Source organism: Schistocerca cancellata, unplaced genomic scaffold, assembly GCF_023864275.1.
Source record: "Schistocerca cancellata isolate TAMUIC-IGC-003103 unplaced genomic scaffold, iqSchCanc2.1 HiC_scaffold_451, whole genome shotgun sequence".
In the NCBI taxonomy this organism is placed as follows: domain Eukaryota; kingdom Metazoa; phylum Arthropoda; class Insecta; order Orthoptera; family Acrididae; genus Schistocerca; species Schistocerca cancellata.
In genome coordinates this window covers 55,924-75,123 of record NW_026046468.1, presented here as the reverse complement: position 1 = coordinate 75,123, position 19,200 = coordinate 55,924, and the positions used below count along the sequence as shown (strand labels likewise).

The window sequence follows — 19,200 nt, the reverse complement described above, 5'->3', positions numbered from 1 at the left end:
CAACGACATGATTCACAGGGGCAGTTTGGTGTCATGATGGCTGGCGTTTGTCTCCACGAAATGTGTCCCGAGCATGCCGTTGTACAAAGTGGGAGCGTCTATTTTTACAGTTGTCGTTAAGTAGCGTGCGTATAGCTTGCTGTGTTCGCTGGAGGAGCCCTTGTGCCGTTGTCCGGTGTGGTCTAGTGGCTAGGATACCTGGCTCTCACCCAGGAGGCCCGGGTTCGATTCCCGGTACCGGAAATGCGCATTTTGTTGCTCCTCTTATGCGACTTGGCCCGACTTAGCTCGACTGACGCTCCGCTGACGCTTGCAGAAAACTACGTTAAGTACGATTCGGCGTGACAAGTGACGGCGAGAGCGATGCGACATCTGTCCACCTCTTATCGAGGCACATACCTGTGGTCAACAGACTTGGAGGACTGCAAGACATTGCCACGGGGGTTGAATGCAGCTAACCACACTGCTTGGTGTCCTAACAGCGCAGACACGTTCGTTTGCCAGTATACATATAATGGAGACCGCGTCTGACACAGCTGTGGGGAGACGCAGTGGTGTGTGGGCCGAGCTTTGCTGTTCATCGCCACTTGCAGTCGCGAGAACTGCTGTCGGCGGTGCTTCCGTGGCCGTGATCGTCTAGTGGTTAGGACATTGCGTTGTGGCCGCAATAACCCAGGTTCGAATCCTGGTCACGGCAATTTTTAAACTTTTGCCTTGCTGTCGCTGCAGTGACGATTGTGACTCAGTGTTTGAAATCACGGCGCCCTCTTGATTTTTCACTCATGTTCCGCAGGCTGCAGGTGGCACTACCAATTCATTATCAACACGTAATGCCGCCGCACCAGAGCGCGGGCAGCTGCCTGTGTAGTGAATCTCTATTCGAAGAAGGCATTTGTTTGAGGTGCAATGGATGAGCAGCCAGTCGCAGCAGAACAGGAAGCTGTGTCGTGGACTGTTTCTACAAAAGCGAAGAACACTGGCAAAGGTAGCGTGGCCGAGCGGTCTAAGGCGCTGGTTTAAGGCACCAGTCTCTTCGGAGGCGTGGGTTCGAATCCCACCGCTGCCAATTTGTTCTCGTTTTTTGTGCCATTGCGGTGTTTTCTCGTGGGGTAGAACGCAGCTCCTCTGACCGCCGTGCGGCGTCGGTAGCGTGGCCGAGCGGTCTAAGGCGCTGGTTTCAGGCACCAGTCTCCTCGGAGGCGTGGGTTCGAATCCCACCGCTGCCAATGTTTTCTGTCTCGAAAGCCGGAGCACTGACTACCCGCGACGAAACAGCGCAGCAAACCGTGAGCGTCTCTTTCTTAAATTGTCGCAGCACAGTGCGCGGTGCAACGACATGATTCACAGGGGCAGTTTGGTGTCATGATGGCTGGCGTTTGTCTCCACGAAATGTGTCCCGAGCATGCCGTTGTACAAAGTGGGAGCGTCTATTTTTACAGTTGTCGTTAAGTAGCGTGCGTATAGCTTGCTGTGTTCGCTGGAGGAGCCCTTGTGCCGTTGTCCGGTGTGGTCTAGTGGCTAGGATACCTGGCTCTCACCCAGGAGGCCCGGGTTCGATTCCCGGTACCGGAAATGCGCATTTTGTTGCTCCTCTTATGCGACTTGGCCCGACTTAGCTCGACTGACGCTCCGCTGACGCTTGCAGAAAACTACGTTAAGTACGATTCGGCGTGACAAGTGACGGCGAGAGCGATGCGACATCTGTCCACCTCTTATCGAGGCACATACCTGTGGTCAACAGACTTGGAGGACTGCAAGACATTGCCACGGGGGTTGAATGCAGCTAACCACACTGCTTGGTGTCCTAACAGCGCAGACACGTTCGTTTGCCAGTATACATATAATGGAGACCGCGTCTGACACAGCTGTGGGGAGACGCAGTGGTGTGTGGGCCGAGCTTTGCTGTTCATCGCCACTTGCAGTCGCGAGAACTGCTGTCGGCGGTGCTTCCGTGGCCGTGATCGTCTAGTGGTTAGGACATTGCGTTGTGGCCGCAATAACCCAGGTTCGAATCCTGGTCACGGCAATTTTTAAACTTTTGCCTTGCTGTCGCTGCAGTGACGATTGTGACTCAGTGTTTGAAATCACGGCGCCCTCTTGATTTTTCACTCATGTTCCGCAGGCTGCAGGTGGCACTACCAATTCATTATCAACACGTAATGCCGCCGCACCAGAGCGCGGGCAGCTGCCTGTGTAGTGAATCTCTATTCGAAGAAGGCATTTGTTTGAGGTGCAATGGATGAGCAGCCAGTCGCAGCAGAACAGGAAGCTGTGTCGTGGACTGTTTCTACAAAAGCGAAGAACACTGGCAAAGGTAGCGTGGCCGAGCGGTCTAAGGCGCTGGTTTAAGGCACCAGTCTCTTCGGAGGCGTGGGTTCGAATCCCACCGCTGCCAATTTGTTCTCGCTTTTTGTGCCATTGCGGTGTTTTCTCGTGGGGTAGAACGCAGCTCCTCTGACCGCCGTGCGGCGTCGGTAGCGTGGCCGAGCGGTCTAAGGCGCTGGTTTCAGGCACCAGTCTCCTCGGAGGCGTGGGTTCGAATCCCACCGCTGCCAATGTTTTCTGTCTCGAAAGCCGGAGCACTGACTACCCGCGACGAAACAGCGCAGCAAACCGTGAGCGTCTCTTTCTTAAATTGTCGCAGCACAGTGCGCGGTGCAACGACATGATTCACAGGGGCAGTTTGGTGTCATGATGGCTGGCGTTTGTCTCCACGAAATGTGTCCCGAGCATGCCGTTGTACAAAGTGGGAGCGTCTATTTTTACAGTTGTCGTTAAGTAGCGTGCGTATAGCTTGCTGTGTTCGCTGGAGGAGCCCTTGTGCCGTTGTCCGGTGTGGTCTAGTGGCTAGGATACCTGGCTCTCACCCAGGAGGCCGGGTTCGATTCCCGGTACCGGAAATGCGCATTTTGTTGCTCCTCTTATGCGACTTGGCCCGACTTAGCTCGACTGACGCTCCGCTGACGCTTGCAGAAAACTACGTTAAGTACGATTCGGCGTGACAAGTGACGGCGAGAGCGATGCGACATCTGTCCACCTCTTATCGAGGCACATACCTGTGGTCAACAGACTTGGAGGACTGCAAGACATTGCCACGGGGGTTGAATGCAGCTAACCACACTGCTTGGTGTCCTAACAGCGCAGACACGTTCGTTTGCCAGTATACATATAATGGAGACCGCGTCTGACACAGCTGTGGGGAGACGCAGTGGTGTGTGGGCCGAGCTTTGCTGTTCATCGCCACTTGCAGTCGCGAGAACTGCTGTCGGCGGTGCTTCCGTGGCCGTGATCGTCTAGTGGTTAGGACATTGCGTTGTGGCCGCAATAACCCAGGTTCGAATCCTGGTCACGGCAATTTTTAAACTTTTGCCTTGCTGTCGCTGCAGTGACGATTGTGACTCAGTGTTTGAAATCACGGCGCCCTCTTGATTTTTCACTCATGTTCCGCAGGCTGCAGGTGGCACTACCAATTCATTATCAACACGTAATGCCGCCGCACCAGAGCGCGGGCAGCTGCCTGTGTAGTGAATCTCTATTCGAAGAAGGCATTTGTTTGAGGTGCAATGGATGAGCAGCCAGTCGCAGCAGAACAGGAAGCTGTGTCGTGGACTGTTTCTACAAAAGCGAAGAACACTGGCAAAGGTAGCGTGGCCGAGCGGTCTAAGGCGCTGGTTTAAGGCACCAGTCTCTTCGGAGGCGTGGGTTCGAATCCCACCGCTGCCAATTTGTTCTCGTTTTTTGTGCCATTGCGGTGTTTTCTCGTGGGGTAGAACGCAGCTCCTCTGACCGCCGTGCGGCGTCGGTAGCGTGGCCGAGCGGTCTAAGGCGCTGGTTTCAGGCACCAGTCTCCTCGGAGGCGTGGGTTCGAATCCCACCGCTGCCAATGTTTTCTGTCTCGAAAGCCGGAGCACTGACTACCCGCGACGAAACAGCGCAGCAAACCGTGAGCGTCTCTTTCTTAAATTGTCGCAGCACAGTGCGCGGTGCAACGACATGATTCACAGGGGCAGTTTGGTGTCATGATGGCTGGCGTTTGTCTCCACGAAATGTGTCCCGAGCATGCCGTTGTACAAAGTGGGAGCGTCTATTTTTACAGTTGTCGTTAAGTAGCGTGCGTATAGCTTGCTGTGTTCGCTGGAGGAGCCCTTGTGCCGTTGTCCGGTGTGGTCTAGTGGCTAGGATACCTGGCTCTCACCCAGGAGGCCCGGGTTCGATTCCCGGTACCGGAAATGCGCATTTTGTTGCTCCTCTTATGCGACTTGGCCCGACTTAGCTCGACTGACGCTCCGCTGACGCTTGCAGAAAACTACGTAAGTACGATTCGGCGTGACAAGTGACGGCGAGAGCGATGCGACATCTGTCCACCTCTTATCGAGGCACATACCTGTGGTCAACAGACTTGGAGGACTGCAAGACATTGCCACGGGGGTTGAATGCAGCTAACCACACTGCTTGGTGTCCTAACAGCGCAGACACGTTCGTTTGCCAGTATACATATAATGGAGACCGCGTCTGACACAGCTGTGGGGAGACGCAGTGGTGTGTGGGCCGAGCTTTGCTGTTCATCGCCACTTGCAGTCGCGAGAACTGCTGTCGGCGGTGCTTCCGTGGCCGTGATCGTCTAGTGGTTAGGACATTGCGTTGTGGCCGCAATAACCCAGGTTCGAATCCTGGTCACGGCAATTTTTAAACTTTTGCCTTGCTGTCGCTGCAGTGACGATTGTGACTCAGTGTTTGAAATCACGGCGCCCTCTTGATTTTTCACTCATGTTCCGCAGGCTGCAGGTGCACTACCAATTCATTATCAACACGTAATGCCGCCGCACCAGAGCGCGGGCAGCTGCCTGTGTAGTGAATCTCTATTCGAAGAAGGCATTTGTTTGAGGTGCAATGGATGAGCAGCCAGTCGCAGCAGAACAGGAAGCTGTGTCGTGGACTGTTTCTACAAAAGCGAAGAACACTGGCAAAGGTAGCGTGGCCGAGCGGTCTAAGGCGCTGGTTTAAGGCACCAGTCTCTTCGGAGGCGTGGGTTCGAATCCCACCGCTGCCAATTTGTTCTCGTTTTTTGTGCCATTGCGGTGTTTTCTCGTGGGGTAGAACGCAGCTCCTCTGACCGCCGTGCGGCGTCGGTAGCGTGGCCGAGCGGTCTAAGGCGCTGGTTTCAGGCACCAGTCTCCTCGGAGGCGTGGGTTCGAATCCCACCGCTGCCAATGTTTTCTGTCTCGAAAGCCGGAGCACTGACTACCCGCGACGAAACAGCGCAGCAAACCGTGAGCGTCTCTTTCTTAAATTGTCGCAGCACAGTGCGCGGTGCAACGACATGATTCACAGGGGCAGTTTGGTGTCATGATGGCTGGCGTTTGTCTCCACGAAATGTGTCCCGAGCATGCCGTTGTACAAAGTGGGAGCGTCTATTTTTACAGTTGTCGTTAAGTAGCGTGCGTATAGCTTGCTGTGTTCGCTGGAGGAGCCCTTGTGCCGTTGTCCGGTGTGGTCTAGTGGCTAGGATACCTGGCTCTCACCCAGGAGGCCCGGGTTCGATTCCCGGTACCGGAAATGCGCATTTTGTTGCTCCTCTTATGCGACTTGGCCCGACTTAGCTCGACTGACGCTCCGCTGACGCTTGCAGAAAACTACGTTAAGTACGATTCGGCGTGACAAGTGACGGCGAGAGCGATGCGACATCTGTCCACCTCTTATCGAGGCACATACCTGTGGTCAACAGACTTGGAGGACTGCAAGACATTGCCACGGGGGTTGAATGCAGCTAACCACACTGCTTGGTGTCCTAACAGCGCAGACACGTTCGTTTGCCAGTATACATATAATGGAGACCGCGTCTGACACAGCTGTGGGGAGACGCAGTGGTGTGTGGGCCGAGCTTTGCTGTTCATCGCCACTTGCAGTCGCGAGAACTGCTGTCGGCGGTGCTTCCGTGGCCGTGATCGTCTAGTGGTTAGGACATTGCGTTGTGGCCGCAATAACCCAGGTTCGAATCCTGGTCACGGCAATTTTTAAACTTTTGCCTTGCTGTCGCTGCAGTGACGATTGTGACTCAGTGTTTGAAATCACGGCGCCCTCTTGATTTTTCACTCATGTTCCGCAGGCTGCAGGTGGCACTACCAATTCATTATCAACACGTAATGCCGCCGCACCAGAGCGCGGGCAGCTGCCTGTGTAGTGAATCTCTATTCGAAGAAGGCATTTGTTTGAGGTGCAATGGATGAGCAGCCAGTCGCAGCAGAACAGGAAGCTGTGTCGTGGACTGTTTCTACAAAAGCGAAGAACACTGGCAAAGGTAGCGTGGCCGAGCGGTCTAAGGCGCTGGTTTAAGGCACCAGTCTCTTCGGAGGCGTGGGTTCGAATCCCACCGCTGCCAATTTGTTCTCGCTTTTTGTGCCATTGCGGTGTTTTCTCGTGGGGTAGAACGCAGCTCCTCTGACCGCCGTGCGGCGTCGGTAGCGTGGCCGAGCGGTCTAAGGCGCTGGTTTCAGGCACCAGTCTCCTCGGAGGCGTGGGTTCGAATCCCACCGCTGCCAATGTTTTCTGTCTCGAAAGCCGGAGCACTGACTACCCGCGACGAAACAGCGCAGCAAACCGTGAGCGTCTCTTTCTTAAATTGTCGCAGCACAGTGCGCGGTGCAACGACATGATTCACAGGGGCAGTTTGGTGTCATGATGGCTGGCGTTTGTCTCCACGAAATGTGTCCCGAGCATGCCGTTGTACAAAGTGGGAGCGTCTATTTTTACAGTTGTCGTTAAGTAGCGTGCGTATAGCTTGCTGTGTTCGCTGGAGGAGCCCTTGTGCCGTTGTCCGGTGTGGTCTAGTGGCTAGGATACCTGGCTCTCACCCAGGAGGCCCGGGTTCGATTCCCGGTACCGGAAATGCGCATTTTGTTGCTCCTCTTATGCGACTTGGCCCGACTTAGCTCGACTGACGCTCCGCTGACGCTTGCAGAAAACTACGTTAAGTACGATTCGGCGTGACAAGTGACGGCGAGAGCGATGCGACATCTGTCCACCTCTTATCGAGGCACATACCTGTGGTCAACAGACTTGGAGGACTGCAAGACATTGCCACGGGGGTTGAATGCAGCTAACCACACTGCTTGGTGTCCTAACAGCGCAGACACGTTCGTTTGCCAGTATACATATAATGGAGACCGCGTCTGACACAGCTGTGGGGAGACGCAGTGGTGTGTGGGCCGAGCTTTGCTGTTCATCGCCACTTGCAGTCGCGAGAACTGCTGTCGGCGGTGCTTCCGTGGCCGTGATCGTCTAGTGGTTAGGACATTGCGTTGTGGCCGCAATAACCCAGGTTCGAATCCTGGTCACGGCAATTTTTAAACTTTTGCCTTGCTGTCGCTGCAGTGACGATTGTGACTCAGTGTTTGAAATCACGGCGCCCTCTTGATTTTTCACTCATGTTCCGCAGGCTGCAGGTGGCACTACCAATTCATTATCAACACGTAATGCCGCCGCACCAGAGCGCGGGCAGCTGCCTGTGTAGTGAATCTCTATTCGAAGAAGGCATTTGTTTGAGGTGCAATGGATGAGCAGCCAGTCGCAGCAGAACAGGAAGCTGTGTCGTGGACTGTTTCTACAAAAGCGAAGAACACTGGCAAAGGTAGCGTGGCCGAGCGGTCTAAGGCGCTGGTTTAAGGCACCAGTCTCTTCGGAGGCGTGGGTTCGAATCCCACCGCTGCCAATTTGTTCTCGTTTTTTGTGCCATTGCGGTGTTTTCTCGTGGGGTAGAACGCAGCTCCTCTGACCGCCGTGCGGCGTCGGTAGCGTGGCCGAGCGGTCTAAGGCGCTGGTTTCAGGCACCAGTCTCCTCGGAGGCGTGGGTTCGAATCCCACCGCTGCCAATGTTTTCTGTCTCGAAAGCCGGAGCACTGACTACCCGCGACGAAACAGCGCAGCAAACCGTGAGCGTCTCTTTCTTAAATTGTCGCAGCACAGTGCGCGGTGCAACGACATGATTCACAGGGGCAGTTTGGTGTCATGATGGCTGGCGTTTGTCTCCACGAAATGTGTCCCGAGCATGCCGTTGTACAAAGTGGGAGCGTCTATTTTTACAGTTGTCGTTAAGTAGCGTGCGTATAGCTTGCTGTGTTCGCTGGAGGAGCCCTTGTGCCGTTGTCCGGTGTGGTCTAGTGGCTAGGATACCTGGCTCTCACCCAGGAGGCCCGGGTTCGATTCCCGGTACCGGAAATGCGCATTTTGTTGCTCCTCTTATGCGACTTGGCCCGACTTAGCTCGACTGACGCTCCGCTGACGCTTGCAGAAAACTACGTTAAGTACGATTCGGCGTGACAAGTGACGGCGAGAGCGATGCGACATCTGTCCACCTCTTATCGAGGCACATACCTGTGGTCAACAGACTTGGAGGACTGCAAGACATTGCCACGGGGGTTGAATGCAGCTAACCACACTGCTTGGTGTCCTAACAGCGCAGACACGTTCGTTTGCCAGTATACATATAATGGAGACCGCGTCTGACACAGCTGTGGGGAGACGCAGTGGTGTGTGGGCCGAGCTTTGCTGTTCATCGCCACTTGCAGTCGCGAGAACTGCTGTCGGCGGTGCTTCCGTGGCCGTGATCGTCTAGTGGTTAGGACATTGCGTTGTGGCCGCAATAACCCAGGTTCGAATCCTGGTCACGGCAATTTTTAAACTTTTGCCTTGCTGTCGCTGCAGTGACGATTGTGACTCAGTGTTTGAAATCACGGCGCCCTCTTGATTTTTCACTCATGTTCCGCAGGCTGCAGGTGGCACTACCAATTCATTATCAACACGTAATGCCGCCGCACCAGAGCGCGGGCAGCTGCCTGTGTAGTGAATCTCTATTCGAAGAAGGCATTTGTTTGAGGTGCAATGGATGAGCAGCCAGTCGCAGCAGAACAGGAAGCTGTGTCGTGGACTGTTTCTACAAAAGCGAAGAACACTGGCAAAGGTAGCGTGGCCGAGCGGTCTAAGGCGCTGGTTTAAGGCACCAGTCTCTTCGGAGGCGTGGGTTCGAATCCCACCGCTGCCAATTTGTTCTCGCTTTTTGTGCCATTGCGGTGTTTTCTCGTGGGGTAGAACGCAGCTCCTCTGACCGCCGTGCGGCGTCGGTAGCGTGGCCGAGCGGTCTAAGGCGCTGGTTTCAGGCACCAGTCTCCTCGGAGGCGTGGGTTCGAATCCCACCGCTGCCAATGTTTTCTGTCTCGAAAGCCGGAGCACTGACTACCCGCGACGAAACAGCGCAGCAAACCGTGAGCGTCTCTTTCTTAAATTGTCGCAGCACAGTGCGCGGTGCAACGACATGATTCACAGGGGCAGTTTGGTGTCATGATGGCTGGCGTTTGTCTCCACGAAATGTGTCCCGAGCATGCCGTTGTACAAAGTGGGAGCGTCTATTTTTACAGTTGTCGTTAAGTAGCGTGCGTATAGCTTGCTGTGTTCGCTGGAGGAGCCCTTGTGCCGTTGTCCGGTGTGGTCTAGTGGCTAGGATACCTGGCTCTCACCCAGGAGGCCCGGGTTCGATTCCCGGTACCGGAAATGCGCATTTTGTTGCTCCTCTTATGCGACTTGGCCCGACTTAGCTCGACTGACGCTCCGCTGACGCTTGCAGAAAACTACGTTAAGTACGATTCGGCGTGACAAGTGACGGCGAGAGCGATGCGACATCTGTCCACCTCTTATCGAGGCACATACCTGTGGTCAACAGACTTGGAGGACTGCAAGACATTGCCACGGGGGTTGAATGCAGCTAACCACACTGCTTGGTGTCCTAACAGCGCAGACACGTTCGTTTGCCAGTATACATATAATGGAGACCGCGTCTGACACAGCTGTGGGGAGACGCAGTGGTGTGTGGGCCGAGCTTTGCTGTTCATCGCCACTTGCAGTCGCGAGAACTGCTGTCGGCGGTGCTTCCGTGGCCGTGATCGTCTAGTGGTTAGGACATTGCGTTGTGGCCGCAATAACCCAGGTTCGAATCCTGGTCACGGCAATTTTTAAACTTTTGCCTTGCTGTCGCTGCAGTGACGATTGTGACTCAGTGTTTGAAATCACGGCGCCCTCTTGATTTTTCACTCATGTTCCGCAGGCTGCAGGTGGCACTACCAATTCATTATCAACACGTAATGCCGCCGCACCAGAGCGCGGGCAGCTGCCTGTGTAGTGAATCTCTATTCGAAGAAGGCATTTGTTTGAGGTGCAATGGATGAGCAGCCAGTCGCAGCAGAACAGGAAGCTGTGTCGTGGACTGTTTCTACAAAAGCGAAGAACACTGGCAAAGGTAGCGTGGCCGAGCGGTCTAAGGCGCTGGTTTAAGGCACCAGTCTCTTCGGAGGCGTGGGTTCGAATCCCACCGCTGCCAATTTGTTCTCGTTTTTTGTGCCATTGCGGTGTTTTCTCGTGGGGTAGAACGCAGCTCCTCTGACCGCCGTGCGGCGTCGGTAGCGTGGCCGAGCGGTCTAAGGCGCTGGTTTCAGGCACCAGTCTCCTCGGAGGCGTGGGTTCGAATCCCACCGCTGCCAATGTTTTCTGTCTCGAAAGCCGGAGCACTGACTACCCGCGACGAAACAGCGCAGCAAACCGTGAGCGTCTCTTTCTTAAATTGTCGCAGCACAGTGCGCGGTGCAACGACATGATTCACAGGGGCAGTTTGGTGTCATGATGGCTGGCGTTTGTCTCCACGAAATGTGTCCCGAGCATGCCGTTGTACAAAGTGGGAGCGTCTATTTTTACAGTTGTCGTTAAGTAGCGTGCGTATAGCTTGCTGTGTTCGCTGGAGGAGCCCTTGTGCCGTTGTCCGGTGTGGTCTAGTGGCTAGGATACCTGGCTCTCACCCAGGAGGCCCGGGTTCGATTCCCGGTACCGGAAATGCGCATTTTGTTGCTCCTCTTATGCGACTTGGCCCGACTTAGCTCGACTGACGCTCCGCTGACGCTTGCAGAAAACTACGTTAAGTACGATTCGGCGTGACAAGTGACGGCGAGAGCGATGCGACATCTGTCCACCTCTTATCGAGGCACATACCTGTGGTCAACAGACTTGGAGGACTGCAAGACATTGCCACGGGGGTTGAATGCAGCTAACCACACTGCTTGGTGTCCTAACAGCGCAGACACGTTCGTTTGCCAGTATACATATAATGGAGACCGCGTCTGACACAGCTGTGGGGAGACGCAGTGGTGTGTGGGCCGAGCTTTGCTGTTCATCGCCACTTGCAGTCGCGAGAACTGCTGTCGGCGGTGCTTCCGTGGCCGTGATCGTCTAGTGGTTAGGACATTGCGTTGTGGCCGCAATAACCCAGGTTCGAATCCTGGTCACGGCAATTTTTAAACTTTTGCCTTGCTGTCGCTGCAGTGACGATTGTGACTCAGTGTTTGAAATCACGGCGCCCTCTTGATTTTTCACTCATGTTCCGCAGGCTGCAGGTGGCACTACCAATTCATTATCAACACGTAATGCCGCCGCACCAGAGCGCGGGCAGCTGCCTGTGTAGTGAATCTCTATTCGAAGAAGGCATTTGTTTGAGGTGCAATGGATGAGCAGCCAGTCGCAGCAGAACAGGAAGCTGTGTCGTGGACTGTTTCTACAAAAGCGAAGAACACTGGCAAAGGTAGCGTGGCCGAGCGGTCTAAGGCGCTGGTTTAAGGCACCAGTCTCTTCGGAGGCGTGGGTTCGAATCCCACCGCTGCCAATTTGTTCTCGCTTTTTGTGCCATTGCGGTGTTTTCTCGTGGGGTAGAACGCAGCTCCTCTGACCGCCGTGCGGCGTCGGTAGCGTGGCCGAGCGGTCTAAGGCGCTGGTTTCAGGCACCAGTCTCCTCGGAGGCGTGGGTTCGAATCCCACCGCTGCCAATGTTTTCTGTCTCGAAAGCCGGAGCACTGACTACCCGCGACGAAACAGCGCAGCAAACCGTGAGCGTCTCTTTCTTAAATTGTCGCAGCACAGTGCGCGGTGCAACGACATGATTCACAGGGGCAGTTTGGTGTCATGATGGCTGGCGTTTGTCTCCACGAAATGTGTCCCGAGCATGCCGTTGTACAAAGTGGGAGCGTCTATTTTTACAGTTGTCGTTAAGTAGCGTGCGTATAGCTTGCTGTGTTCGCTGGAGGAGCCCTTGTGCCGTTGTCCGGTGTGGTCTAGTGGCTAGGATACCTGGCTCTCACCCAGGAGGCCCGGGTTCGATTCCCGGTACCGGAAATGCGCATTTTGTTGCTCCTCTTATGCGACTTGGCCCGACTTAGCTCGACTGACGCTCCGCTGACGCTTGCAGAAAACTACGTTAAGTACGATTCGGCGTGACAAGTGACGGCGAGAGCGATGCGACATCTGTCCACCTCTTATCGAGGCACATACCTGTGGTCAACAGACTTGGAGGACTGCAAGACATTGCCACGGGGGTTGAATGCAGCTAACCACACTGCTTGGTGTCCTAACAGCGCAGACACGTTCGTTTGCCAGTATACATATAATGGAGACCGCGTCTGACACAGCTGTGGGGAGACGCAGTGGTGTGTGGGCCGAGCTTTGCTGTTCATCGCCACTTGCAGTCGCGAGAACTGCTGTCGGCGGTGCTTCCGTGGCCGTGATCGTCTAGTGGTTAGGACATTGCGTTGTGGCCGCAATAACCCAGGTTCGAATCCTGGTCACGGCAATTTTTAAACTTTTGCCTTGCTGTCGCTGCAGTGACGATTGTGACTCAGTGTTTGAAATCACGGCGCCCTCTTGATTTTTCACTCATGTTCCGCAGGCTGCAGGTGGCACTACCAATTCATTATCAACACGTAATGCCGCCGCACCAGAGCGCGGGCAGCTGCCTGTGTAGTGAATCTCTATTCGAAGAAGGCATTTGTTTGAGGTGCAATGGATGAGCAGCCAGTCGCAGCAGAACAGGAAGCTGTGTCGTGGACTGTTTCTACAAAAGCGAAGAACACTGGCAAAGGTAGCGTGGCCGAGCGGTCTAAGGCGCTGGTTTAAGGCACCAGTCTCTTCGGAGGCGTGGGTTCGAATCCCACCGCTGCCAATTTGTTCTCGCTTTTTGTGCCATTGCGGTGTTTTCTCGTGGGGTAGAACGCAGCTCCTCTGACCGCCGTGCGGCGTCGGTAGCGTGGCCGAGCGGTCTAAGGCGCTGGTTTCAGGCACCAGTCTCCTCGGAGGCGTGGGTTCGAATCCCACCGCTGCCAATGTTTTCTGTCTCGAAAGCCGGAGCACTGACTACCCGCGACGAAACAGCGCAGCAAACCGTGAGCGTCTCTTTCTTAAATTGTCGCAGCACAGTGCGCGGTGCAACGACATGATTCACAGGGGCAGTTTGGTGTCATGATGGCTGGCGTTTGTCTCCACGAAATGTGTCCCGAGCATGCCGTTGTACAAAGTGGGAGCGTCTATTTTTACAGTTGTCGTTAAGTAGCGTGCGTATAGCTTGCTGTGTTCGCTGGAGGAGCCCTTGTGCCGTTGTCCGGTGTGGTCTAGTGGCTAGGATACCTGGCTCTCACCCAGGAGGCCCGGGTTCGATTCCCGGTACCGGAAATGCGCATTTTGTTGCTCCTCTTATGCGACTTGGCCCGACTTAGCTCGACTGACGCTCCGCTGACGCTTGCAGAAAACTACGTTAAGTACGATTCGGCGTGACAAGTGACGGCGAGAGCGATGCGACATCTGTCCACCTCTTATCGAGGCACATACCTGTGGTCAACAGACTTGGAGGACTGCAAGACATTGCCACGGGGGTTGAATGCAGCTAACCACACTGCTTGGTGTCCTAACAGCGCAGACACGTTCGTTTGCCAGTATACATATAATGGAGACCGCGTCTGACACAGCTGTGGGGAGACGCAGTGGTGTGTGGGCCGAGCTTTGCTGTTCATCGCCACTTGCAGTCGCGAGAACTGCTGTCGGCGGTGCTTCCGTGGCCGTGATCGTCTAGTGGTTAGGACATTGCGTTGTGGCCGCAATAACCCAGGTTCGAATCCTGGTCACGGCAATTTTTAAACTTTTGCCTTGCTGTCGCTGCAGTGACGATTGTGACTCAGTGTTTGAAATCACGGCGCCCTCTTGATTTTTCACTCATGTTCCGCAGGCTGCAGGTGGCACTACCAATTCATTATCAACACGTAATGCCGCCGCACCAGAGCGCGGGCAGCTGCCTGTGTAGTGAATCTCTATTCGAAGAAGGCATTTGTTTGAGGTGCAATGGATGAGCAGCCAGTCGCAGCAGAACAGGAAGCTGTGTCGTGGACTGTTTCTACAAAAGCGAAGAACACTGGCAAAGGTAGCGTGGCCGAGCGGTCTAAGGCGCTGGTTTAAGGCACCAGTCTCTTCGGAGGCGTGGGTTCGAATCCCACCGCTGCCAATTTGTTCTCGTTTTTTGTGCCATTGCGGTGTTTTCTCGTGGGGTAGAACGCAGCTCCTCTGACCGCCGTGCGGCGTCGGTAGCGTGGCCGAGCGGTCTAAGGCGCTGGTTTCAGGCACCAGTCTCCTCGGAGGCGTGGGTTCGAATCCCACCGCTGCCAATGTTTTCTGTCTCGAAAGCCGGAGCACTGACTACCCGCGACGAAACAGCGCAGCAAACCGTGAGCGTCTCTTTCTTAAATTGTCGCAGCACAGTGCGCGGTGCAACGACATGATTCACAGGGGCAGTTTGGTGTCATGATGGCTGGCGTTTGTCTCCACGAAATGTGTCCCGAGCATGCCGTTGTACAAAGTGGGAGCGTCTATTTTTACAGTTGTCGTTAAGTAGCGTGCGTATAGCTTGCTGTGTTCGCTGGAGGAGCCCTTGTGCCGTTGTCCGGTGTGGTCTAGTGGCTAGGATACCTGGCTCTCACCCAGGAGGCCCGGGTTCGATTCCCGGTACCGGAAATGCGCATTTTGTTGCTCCTCTTATGCGACTTGGCCCGACTTAGCTCGACTGACGCTCCGCTGACGCTTGCAGAAAACTACGTTAAGTACGATTCGGCGTGACAAGTGACGGCGAGAGCGATGCGACATCTGTCCACCTCTTATCGAGGCACATACCTGTGGTCAACAGACTTGGAGGACTGCAAGACATTGCCACGGGGGTTGAATGCAGCTAACCACACTGCTTGGTGTCCTAACAGCGCAGACACGTTCGTTTGCCAGTATACATATAATGGAGACCGCGTCTGACACAGCTGTGGGGAGACGCAGTGGTGTGTGGGCCGAGCTTTGCTGTTCATCGCCACTTGCAGTCGCGAGAACTGCTGTCGGCGGTGCTTCCGTGGCCGTGATCGTCTAGTGGTTAGGACATTGCGTTGTGGCCGCAATAACCCAGGTTCGAATCCTGGTCACGGCAATTTTTAAACTTTTGCCTTGCTGTCGCTGCAGTGACGATTGTGACTCAGTGTTTGAAATCACGGCGCCCTCTTGATTTTTCACTCATGTTCCGCAGGCTGCAGGTGGCACTACCAATTCATTATCAACACGTAATGCCGCCGCACCAGAGCGCGGGCAGCTGCCTGTGTAGTGAATCTCTATTCGAAGAAGGCATTTGTTTGAGGTGCAATGGATGAGCAGCCAGTCGCAGCAGAACAGGAAGCTGTGTCGTGGACTGTTTCTACAAAAGCGAAGAACACTGGCAAAGGTAGCGTGGCCGAGCGGTCTAAGGCGCTGGTTTAAGGCACCAGTCTCTTCGGAGGCGTGGGTTCGAATCCCACCGCTGCCAATTTGTTCTCGTTTTTTGTGCCATTGCGGTGTTTTCTCGTGGGGTAGAACGCAGCTCCTCTGACCGCCGTGCGGCGTCGGTAGCGTGGCCGAGCGGTCTAAGGCGCTGGTTTCAGGCACCAGTCTCCTCGGAGGCGTGGGTTCGAATCCCACCGCTGCCAATGTTTTCTGTCTCGAAAGCCGGAGCACTGACTACCCGCGACGAAACAGCGCAGCAAACCGTGAGCGTCTCTTTCTTAAATTGTCGCAGCACAGTGCGCGGTGCAACGACATGATTCACAGGGGCAGTTTGGTGTCATGATGGCTGGCGTTTGTCTCCACGAAATGTGTCCCGAGCATGCCGTTGTACAAAGTGGGAGCGTCTATTTTTACAGTTGTCGTTAAGTAGCGTGCGTATAGCTTGCTGTGTTCGCTGGAGGAGCCCTTGTGCCGTTGTCCGGTGTGGTCTAGTGGCTAGGATACCTGGCTCTCACCCAGGAGGCCCGGGTTCGATTCCCGGTACCGGAAATGCGCATTTTGTTGCTCCTCTTATGCGACTTGGCCCGACTTAGCTCGACTGACGCTCCGCTGACGCTTGCAGAAAACTACGTTAAGTACGATTCGGCGTGACAAGTGACGGCGAGAGCGATGCGACATCTGTCCACCTCTTATCGAGGCACATACCTGTGGTCAACAGACTTGGAGGACTGCAAGACATTGCCACGGGGGTTGAATGCAGCTAACCACACTGCTTGGTGTCCTAACAGCGCAGACACGTTCGTTTGCCAGTATACATATAATGGAGACCGCGTCTGACACAGCTGTGGGGAGACGCAGTGGTGTGTGGGCCGAGCTTTGCTGTTCATCGCCACTTGCAGTCGCGAGAACTGCTGTCGGCGGTGCTTCCGTGGCCGTGATCGTCTAGTGGTTAGGACATTGCGTTGTGGCCGCAATAACCCAGGTTCGAATCCTGGTCACGGCAATTTTTAAACTTTTGCCTTGCTGTCGCTGCAGTGACGATTGTGACTCAGTGTTTGAAATCACGGCGCCCTCTTGATTTTTCACTCATGTTCCGCAGGCTGCAGGTGGCACTACCAATTCATTATCAACACGTAATGCCGCCGCACCAGAGCGCGGGCAGCTGCCTGTGTAGTGAATCTCTATTCGAAGAAGGCATTTGTTTGAGGTGCAATGGATGAGCAGCCAGTCGCAGCAGAACAGGAAGCTGTGTCGTGGACTGTTTCTACAAAAGCGAAGAACAGTGGCAAAGGTAGCGTGGCCGAGCGGTCTAAGGCGCTGGTTTAAGGCACCAGTCTCTTCGGAGGCGTGGGTTCGAATCCCACCGCTGCCAATTTGTTCTCGCTTTTTGTGCCATTGCGGTGTTTTCTCGTGGGGTAGAACGCAGCTCCTCTGACCGCCGTGCGGCGTCGGTAGCGTGGCCGAGCGGTCTAAGGCGCTGGTTTCAGGCACCAGTCTCCTCGGAGGCGTGGGTTCGAATCCCACCGCTGCCAATGTTTTCTGTCTCGAAAGCCGGAGCACTGACTACCCGCGACGAAACAGCGCAGCAAACCGTGAGCGTCTCTTTCTTAAATTGTCGCAGCACAGTGCGCGGTGCAACGACATGATTCACAGGGGCAGTTTGGTGTCATGATGGCTGGCGTTTGTCTCCACGAAATGTGTCCCGAGCATGCCGTTGTACAAAGTGGGAGCGTCTATTTTTACAGTTGTCGTTAAGTAGCGTGCGTATAGCTTGCTGTGTTCGCTGGAGGAGCCCTTGTGCCGTTGTCCGGTGTGGTCTAGTGGCTAGGATACCTGGCTCTCACCCAGGAGGCCCGGGTTCGATTCCCGGTACCGGAAATGCGCATTTTGTTGCTCCTCTTATGCGACTTGGCCCGACTTAGCTCGACTGACGCTCCGCTGACGCTTGCAGAAAACTACGTTAAGTACGATTCGGCGTGACAAGTGACGGCGAGAGCGATGCGACATCTGTCCACCTCTTATCGAGGCACATACCTGTGGTCAACAGACTTGGAGGACTGCAAGACATTGCCACGGGGGTTGAATGCAGCTAACCACACTGCTTGGTGTCCTAACAGCGCAGACACGTTCGTTTGCCAGTATACATATAATGGAGACCGCGTCTGACACAGCTGTGGGGAGACGCAGTGGTGTGTGGGCCGAGCTTTGCTGTTCATCGCCACTTGCAGTCGCGAGAACTGCTGTCGGCGGTGCTTCCGTGGCCGTGATCGTCTAGTGGTTAGGACATTGCGTTGTGGCCGCAATAACCCAGGTTCGAATCCTGGTCACGGCAATTTTTAAACTTTTGCCTTGCTGTCGCTGCAGTGACGATTGTGACTCAGTGTTTGAAATCACGGCGCCCTCTTGATTTTTCACTCATGTTCCGCAGGCTGCAGGTGGCACTACCAATTCATTATCAACACGTAATGCCGCCGCACCAGAGCGCGGGCAGCTGCCTGTGTAGTGAATCTCTATTCGAAGAAGGCATTTGTTTGAGGTGCAATGGATGAGCAGCCAGTCGCAGCAGAACAGGAAGCTGTGTCGTGGACTGTTTCTACAAAAGCGAAGAACACTGGCAAAGGTAGCGTGGCCGAGCGGTCTAAGGCGCTGGTTTAAGGCACCAGTCTCTTCGGAGGCGTGGGTTCGAATCCCACCGCTGCCAATTTGTTCTCGCTTTTTGTGCCATTGCGGTGTTTTCTCGTGGGGTAGAACGCAGCTCCTCTGACCGCCGTGCGGCGTCGGTAGCGTGGCCGAGCGGTCTAAGGCGCTGGTTTCAGGCACCAGTCTCCTCGGAGGCGTGGGTTCGAATCCCACCGCTGCCAATGTTTTCTGTCTCGAAAGCCGGAGCACTGACTACCCGCGACGAAACAGCGCAGCAAACCGTGAGCGTCTCTTTCTTAAATTGTCGCAGCACAGTGCGCGGTGCAACGACATGATTCACAGGGGCAGTTTGGTGTCATGATGGCTGGCGTTTGTCTCCACGAAATGTGTCCCGAGCATGCCGTTGTACAAAGTGGGAGCGTCTATTTTTACAGTTGTCGTTAAGTAGCGTGCGTATAGCTTGCTGTGTTCGCTGGAGGAGCCCTTGTGCCGTTGTCCGGTGTGGTCTAGTGGCTAGGATACCTGGCTCTCACCCAGGAGGCCCGGGTTCGATTCCCGGTACCGGAAATGCGCATTTTGTTGCTCCTCTTATGCGACTTGGCCCGACTTAGCTCGACTGACGCTTGCAGAAAACTACGTTAAGTACGATTCGGCGTGACAAGTGACGGCGAGAGCGATGCGACATCTGTCCACCTCTTATCGAGGCACATACCTGTGGTCAACAGACTTGGAGGACTGCAAGACATTGCCACGGGGGTTGAATGCAGCTAACCACACTGCTTGGTGTCCTAACAGCGCAGACACGTTCGTTTGCCAGTATACATATAATGGAGACCGCGTCTGACACAGCTGTGGGGAGACGCAGTGGTGTGTGGGCCGAGCTTTGCTGTTCATCGCCACTTGCAGTCGCGAGAACTGCTG

General features: G+C 54.9%; 57 non-coding genes across 57 annotated transcripts; all 57 read left to right on the top strand.

The window, feature by feature from the left end:
- Positions 1-171: 171 nt before the first annotated feature.
- Trnae-cuc (transfer RNA glutamic acid (anticodon CUC)) lies at positions 172-243 on the top strand. The gene has a single exon. It is a non-coding gene; the product is annotated as a tRNA-Glu (tRNA).
- Positions 244-625: 382 nt separating this feature from the next.
- Positions 626-697, top strand: Trnah-gug (transfer RNA histidin (anticodon GUG)). Its single transcript has one exon. It is a non-coding gene; the product is annotated as a tRNA-His (tRNA).
- A 287-nt stretch (positions 698-984) lies between these two features.
- Trnal-aag (transfer RNA leucine (anticodon AAG)) lies at positions 985-1,066 on the top strand. Its single transcript has one exon. It is a non-coding gene; the product is annotated as a tRNA-Leu (tRNA).
- A 78-nt stretch (positions 1,067-1,144) lies between these two features.
- Trnal-cag (transfer RNA leucine (anticodon CAG)) lies at positions 1,145-1,226 on the top strand. Its single transcript has one exon. It is a non-coding gene; the product is annotated as a tRNA-Leu (tRNA).
- Positions 1,227-1,500: 274 nt separating this feature from the next.
- Positions 1,501-1,572, top strand: Trnae-cuc (transfer RNA glutamic acid (anticodon CUC)). The gene has a single exon. It is a non-coding gene; the product is annotated as a tRNA-Glu (tRNA).
- Positions 1,573-1,954: 382 nt separating this feature from the next.
- Positions 1,955-2,026, top strand: Trnah-gug (transfer RNA histidin (anticodon GUG)). The gene has a single exon. It is a non-coding gene; the product is annotated as a tRNA-His (tRNA).
- Positions 2,027-2,313: 287 nt separating this feature from the next.
- Positions 2,314-2,395, top strand: Trnal-aag (transfer RNA leucine (anticodon AAG)). Its single transcript has one exon. It is a non-coding gene; the product is annotated as a tRNA-Leu (tRNA).
- Positions 2,396-2,473: 78 nt separating this feature from the next.
- Positions 2,474-2,555, top strand: Trnal-cag (transfer RNA leucine (anticodon CAG)). Its single transcript has one exon. It is a non-coding gene; the product is annotated as a tRNA-Leu (tRNA).
- A 274-nt stretch (positions 2,556-2,829) lies between these two features.
- Positions 2,830-2,900, top strand: Trnae-cuc (transfer RNA glutamic acid (anticodon CUC)). Its single transcript has one exon. It is a non-coding gene; the product is annotated as a tRNA-Glu (tRNA).
- Positions 2,901-3,282: 382 nt separating this feature from the next.
- Positions 3,283-3,354, top strand: Trnah-gug (transfer RNA histidin (anticodon GUG)). Its single transcript has one exon. It is a non-coding gene; the product is annotated as a tRNA-His (tRNA).
- A 287-nt stretch (positions 3,355-3,641) lies between these two features.
- Trnal-aag (transfer RNA leucine (anticodon AAG)) lies at positions 3,642-3,723 on the top strand. The gene has a single exon. It is a non-coding gene; the product is annotated as a tRNA-Leu (tRNA).
- Positions 3,724-3,801: 78 nt separating this feature from the next.
- Trnal-cag (transfer RNA leucine (anticodon CAG)) lies at positions 3,802-3,883 on the top strand. Its single transcript has one exon. It is a non-coding gene; the product is annotated as a tRNA-Leu (tRNA).
- A 274-nt stretch (positions 3,884-4,157) lies between these two features.
- Positions 4,158-4,229, top strand: Trnae-cuc (transfer RNA glutamic acid (anticodon CUC)). The gene has a single exon. It is a non-coding gene; the product is annotated as a tRNA-Glu (tRNA).
- Positions 4,230-4,610: 381 nt separating this feature from the next.
- Positions 4,611-4,682, top strand: Trnah-gug (transfer RNA histidin (anticodon GUG)). Its single transcript has one exon. It is a non-coding gene; the product is annotated as a tRNA-His (tRNA).
- Positions 4,683-4,968: 286 nt separating this feature from the next.
- Trnal-aag (transfer RNA leucine (anticodon AAG)) lies at positions 4,969-5,050 on the top strand. Its single transcript has one exon. It is a non-coding gene; the product is annotated as a tRNA-Leu (tRNA).
- Positions 5,051-5,128: 78 nt separating this feature from the next.
- Positions 5,129-5,210, top strand: Trnal-cag (transfer RNA leucine (anticodon CAG)). Its single transcript has one exon. It is a non-coding gene; the product is annotated as a tRNA-Leu (tRNA).
- A 274-nt stretch (positions 5,211-5,484) lies between these two features.
- Trnae-cuc (transfer RNA glutamic acid (anticodon CUC)) lies at positions 5,485-5,556 on the top strand. The gene has a single exon. It is a non-coding gene; the product is annotated as a tRNA-Glu (tRNA).
- Positions 5,557-5,938: 382 nt separating this feature from the next.
- Trnah-gug (transfer RNA histidin (anticodon GUG)) lies at positions 5,939-6,010 on the top strand. The gene has a single exon. It is a non-coding gene; the product is annotated as a tRNA-His (tRNA).
- A 287-nt stretch (positions 6,011-6,297) lies between these two features.
- On the top strand, positions 6,298-6,379 carry Trnal-aag (transfer RNA leucine (anticodon AAG)). The gene has a single exon. It is a non-coding gene; the product is annotated as a tRNA-Leu (tRNA).
- Positions 6,380-6,457: 78 nt separating this feature from the next.
- On the top strand, positions 6,458-6,539 carry Trnal-cag (transfer RNA leucine (anticodon CAG)). The gene has a single exon. It is a non-coding gene; the product is annotated as a tRNA-Leu (tRNA).
- Positions 6,540-6,813: 274 nt separating this feature from the next.
- On the top strand, positions 6,814-6,885 carry Trnae-cuc (transfer RNA glutamic acid (anticodon CUC)). Its single transcript has one exon. It is a non-coding gene; the product is annotated as a tRNA-Glu (tRNA).
- A 382-nt stretch (positions 6,886-7,267) lies between these two features.
- Trnah-gug (transfer RNA histidin (anticodon GUG)) lies at positions 7,268-7,339 on the top strand. Its single transcript has one exon. It is a non-coding gene; the product is annotated as a tRNA-His (tRNA).
- A 287-nt stretch (positions 7,340-7,626) lies between these two features.
- Positions 7,627-7,708, top strand: Trnal-aag (transfer RNA leucine (anticodon AAG)). Its single transcript has one exon. It is a non-coding gene; the product is annotated as a tRNA-Leu (tRNA).
- Positions 7,709-7,786: 78 nt separating this feature from the next.
- Positions 7,787-7,868, top strand: Trnal-cag (transfer RNA leucine (anticodon CAG)). Its single transcript has one exon. It is a non-coding gene; the product is annotated as a tRNA-Leu (tRNA).
- A 274-nt stretch (positions 7,869-8,142) lies between these two features.
- On the top strand, positions 8,143-8,214 carry Trnae-cuc (transfer RNA glutamic acid (anticodon CUC)). The gene has a single exon. It is a non-coding gene; the product is annotated as a tRNA-Glu (tRNA).
- A 382-nt stretch (positions 8,215-8,596) lies between these two features.
- On the top strand, positions 8,597-8,668 carry Trnah-gug (transfer RNA histidin (anticodon GUG)). Its single transcript has one exon. It is a non-coding gene; the product is annotated as a tRNA-His (tRNA).
- A 287-nt stretch (positions 8,669-8,955) lies between these two features.
- Trnal-aag (transfer RNA leucine (anticodon AAG)) lies at positions 8,956-9,037 on the top strand. The gene has a single exon. It is a non-coding gene; the product is annotated as a tRNA-Leu (tRNA).
- Positions 9,038-9,115: 78 nt separating this feature from the next.
- On the top strand, positions 9,116-9,197 carry Trnal-cag (transfer RNA leucine (anticodon CAG)). The gene has a single exon. It is a non-coding gene; the product is annotated as a tRNA-Leu (tRNA).
- Positions 9,198-9,471: 274 nt separating this feature from the next.
- On the top strand, positions 9,472-9,543 carry Trnae-cuc (transfer RNA glutamic acid (anticodon CUC)). Its single transcript has one exon. It is a non-coding gene; the product is annotated as a tRNA-Glu (tRNA).
- Positions 9,544-9,925: 382 nt separating this feature from the next.
- Positions 9,926-9,997, top strand: Trnah-gug (transfer RNA histidin (anticodon GUG)). Its single transcript has one exon. It is a non-coding gene; the product is annotated as a tRNA-His (tRNA).
- A 287-nt stretch (positions 9,998-10,284) lies between these two features.
- Positions 10,285-10,366, top strand: Trnal-aag (transfer RNA leucine (anticodon AAG)). The gene has a single exon. It is a non-coding gene; the product is annotated as a tRNA-Leu (tRNA).
- A 78-nt stretch (positions 10,367-10,444) lies between these two features.
- Trnal-cag (transfer RNA leucine (anticodon CAG)) lies at positions 10,445-10,526 on the top strand. The gene has a single exon. It is a non-coding gene; the product is annotated as a tRNA-Leu (tRNA).
- Positions 10,527-10,800: 274 nt separating this feature from the next.
- Trnae-cuc (transfer RNA glutamic acid (anticodon CUC)) lies at positions 10,801-10,872 on the top strand. The gene has a single exon. It is a non-coding gene; the product is annotated as a tRNA-Glu (tRNA).
- Positions 10,873-11,254: 382 nt separating this feature from the next.
- On the top strand, positions 11,255-11,326 carry Trnah-gug (transfer RNA histidin (anticodon GUG)). The gene has a single exon. It is a non-coding gene; the product is annotated as a tRNA-His (tRNA).
- Positions 11,327-11,613: 287 nt separating this feature from the next.
- On the top strand, positions 11,614-11,695 carry Trnal-aag (transfer RNA leucine (anticodon AAG)). The gene has a single exon. It is a non-coding gene; the product is annotated as a tRNA-Leu (tRNA).
- Positions 11,696-11,773: 78 nt separating this feature from the next.
- On the top strand, positions 11,774-11,855 carry Trnal-cag (transfer RNA leucine (anticodon CAG)). Its single transcript has one exon. It is a non-coding gene; the product is annotated as a tRNA-Leu (tRNA).
- A 274-nt stretch (positions 11,856-12,129) lies between these two features.
- On the top strand, positions 12,130-12,201 carry Trnae-cuc (transfer RNA glutamic acid (anticodon CUC)). The gene has a single exon. It is a non-coding gene; the product is annotated as a tRNA-Glu (tRNA).
- A 382-nt stretch (positions 12,202-12,583) lies between these two features.
- Positions 12,584-12,655, top strand: Trnah-gug (transfer RNA histidin (anticodon GUG)). Its single transcript has one exon. It is a non-coding gene; the product is annotated as a tRNA-His (tRNA).
- Positions 12,656-12,942: 287 nt separating this feature from the next.
- Positions 12,943-13,024, top strand: Trnal-aag (transfer RNA leucine (anticodon AAG)). The gene has a single exon. It is a non-coding gene; the product is annotated as a tRNA-Leu (tRNA).
- A 78-nt stretch (positions 13,025-13,102) lies between these two features.
- On the top strand, positions 13,103-13,184 carry Trnal-cag (transfer RNA leucine (anticodon CAG)). The gene has a single exon. It is a non-coding gene; the product is annotated as a tRNA-Leu (tRNA).
- A 274-nt stretch (positions 13,185-13,458) lies between these two features.
- Trnae-cuc (transfer RNA glutamic acid (anticodon CUC)) lies at positions 13,459-13,530 on the top strand. Its single transcript has one exon. It is a non-coding gene; the product is annotated as a tRNA-Glu (tRNA).
- Positions 13,531-13,912: 382 nt separating this feature from the next.
- Trnah-gug (transfer RNA histidin (anticodon GUG)) lies at positions 13,913-13,984 on the top strand. Its single transcript has one exon. It is a non-coding gene; the product is annotated as a tRNA-His (tRNA).
- Positions 13,985-14,271: 287 nt separating this feature from the next.
- Positions 14,272-14,353, top strand: Trnal-aag (transfer RNA leucine (anticodon AAG)). Its single transcript has one exon. It is a non-coding gene; the product is annotated as a tRNA-Leu (tRNA).
- Positions 14,354-14,431: 78 nt separating this feature from the next.
- On the top strand, positions 14,432-14,513 carry Trnal-cag (transfer RNA leucine (anticodon CAG)). The gene has a single exon. It is a non-coding gene; the product is annotated as a tRNA-Leu (tRNA).
- Positions 14,514-14,787: 274 nt separating this feature from the next.
- Trnae-cuc (transfer RNA glutamic acid (anticodon CUC)) lies at positions 14,788-14,859 on the top strand. The gene has a single exon. It is a non-coding gene; the product is annotated as a tRNA-Glu (tRNA).
- A 382-nt stretch (positions 14,860-15,241) lies between these two features.
- Trnah-gug (transfer RNA histidin (anticodon GUG)) lies at positions 15,242-15,313 on the top strand. The gene has a single exon. It is a non-coding gene; the product is annotated as a tRNA-His (tRNA).
- Positions 15,314-15,600: 287 nt separating this feature from the next.
- Trnal-aag (transfer RNA leucine (anticodon AAG)) lies at positions 15,601-15,682 on the top strand. Its single transcript has one exon. It is a non-coding gene; the product is annotated as a tRNA-Leu (tRNA).
- Positions 15,683-15,760: 78 nt separating this feature from the next.
- Trnal-cag (transfer RNA leucine (anticodon CAG)) lies at positions 15,761-15,842 on the top strand. Its single transcript has one exon. It is a non-coding gene; the product is annotated as a tRNA-Leu (tRNA).
- Positions 15,843-16,116: 274 nt separating this feature from the next.
- On the top strand, positions 16,117-16,188 carry Trnae-cuc (transfer RNA glutamic acid (anticodon CUC)). The gene has a single exon. It is a non-coding gene; the product is annotated as a tRNA-Glu (tRNA).
- Positions 16,189-16,570: 382 nt separating this feature from the next.
- Positions 16,571-16,642, top strand: Trnah-gug (transfer RNA histidin (anticodon GUG)). The gene has a single exon. It is a non-coding gene; the product is annotated as a tRNA-His (tRNA).
- Positions 16,643-16,929: 287 nt separating this feature from the next.
- On the top strand, positions 16,930-17,011 carry Trnal-aag (transfer RNA leucine (anticodon AAG)). The gene has a single exon. It is a non-coding gene; the product is annotated as a tRNA-Leu (tRNA).
- A 78-nt stretch (positions 17,012-17,089) lies between these two features.
- On the top strand, positions 17,090-17,171 carry Trnal-cag (transfer RNA leucine (anticodon CAG)). Its single transcript has one exon. It is a non-coding gene; the product is annotated as a tRNA-Leu (tRNA).
- A 274-nt stretch (positions 17,172-17,445) lies between these two features.
- Trnae-cuc (transfer RNA glutamic acid (anticodon CUC)) lies at positions 17,446-17,517 on the top strand. The gene has a single exon. It is a non-coding gene; the product is annotated as a tRNA-Glu (tRNA).
- Positions 17,518-17,899: 382 nt separating this feature from the next.
- Trnah-gug (transfer RNA histidin (anticodon GUG)) lies at positions 17,900-17,971 on the top strand. The gene has a single exon. It is a non-coding gene; the product is annotated as a tRNA-His (tRNA).
- A 287-nt stretch (positions 17,972-18,258) lies between these two features.
- On the top strand, positions 18,259-18,340 carry Trnal-aag (transfer RNA leucine (anticodon AAG)). Its single transcript has one exon. It is a non-coding gene; the product is annotated as a tRNA-Leu (tRNA).
- A 78-nt stretch (positions 18,341-18,418) lies between these two features.
- Positions 18,419-18,500, top strand: Trnal-cag (transfer RNA leucine (anticodon CAG)). The gene has a single exon. It is a non-coding gene; the product is annotated as a tRNA-Leu (tRNA).
- A 274-nt stretch (positions 18,501-18,774) lies between these two features.
- Positions 18,775-18,846, top strand: Trnae-cuc (transfer RNA glutamic acid (anticodon CUC)). Its single transcript has one exon. It is a non-coding gene; the product is annotated as a tRNA-Glu (tRNA).
- Positions 18,847-19,200: the final 354 nt, after the last annotated feature.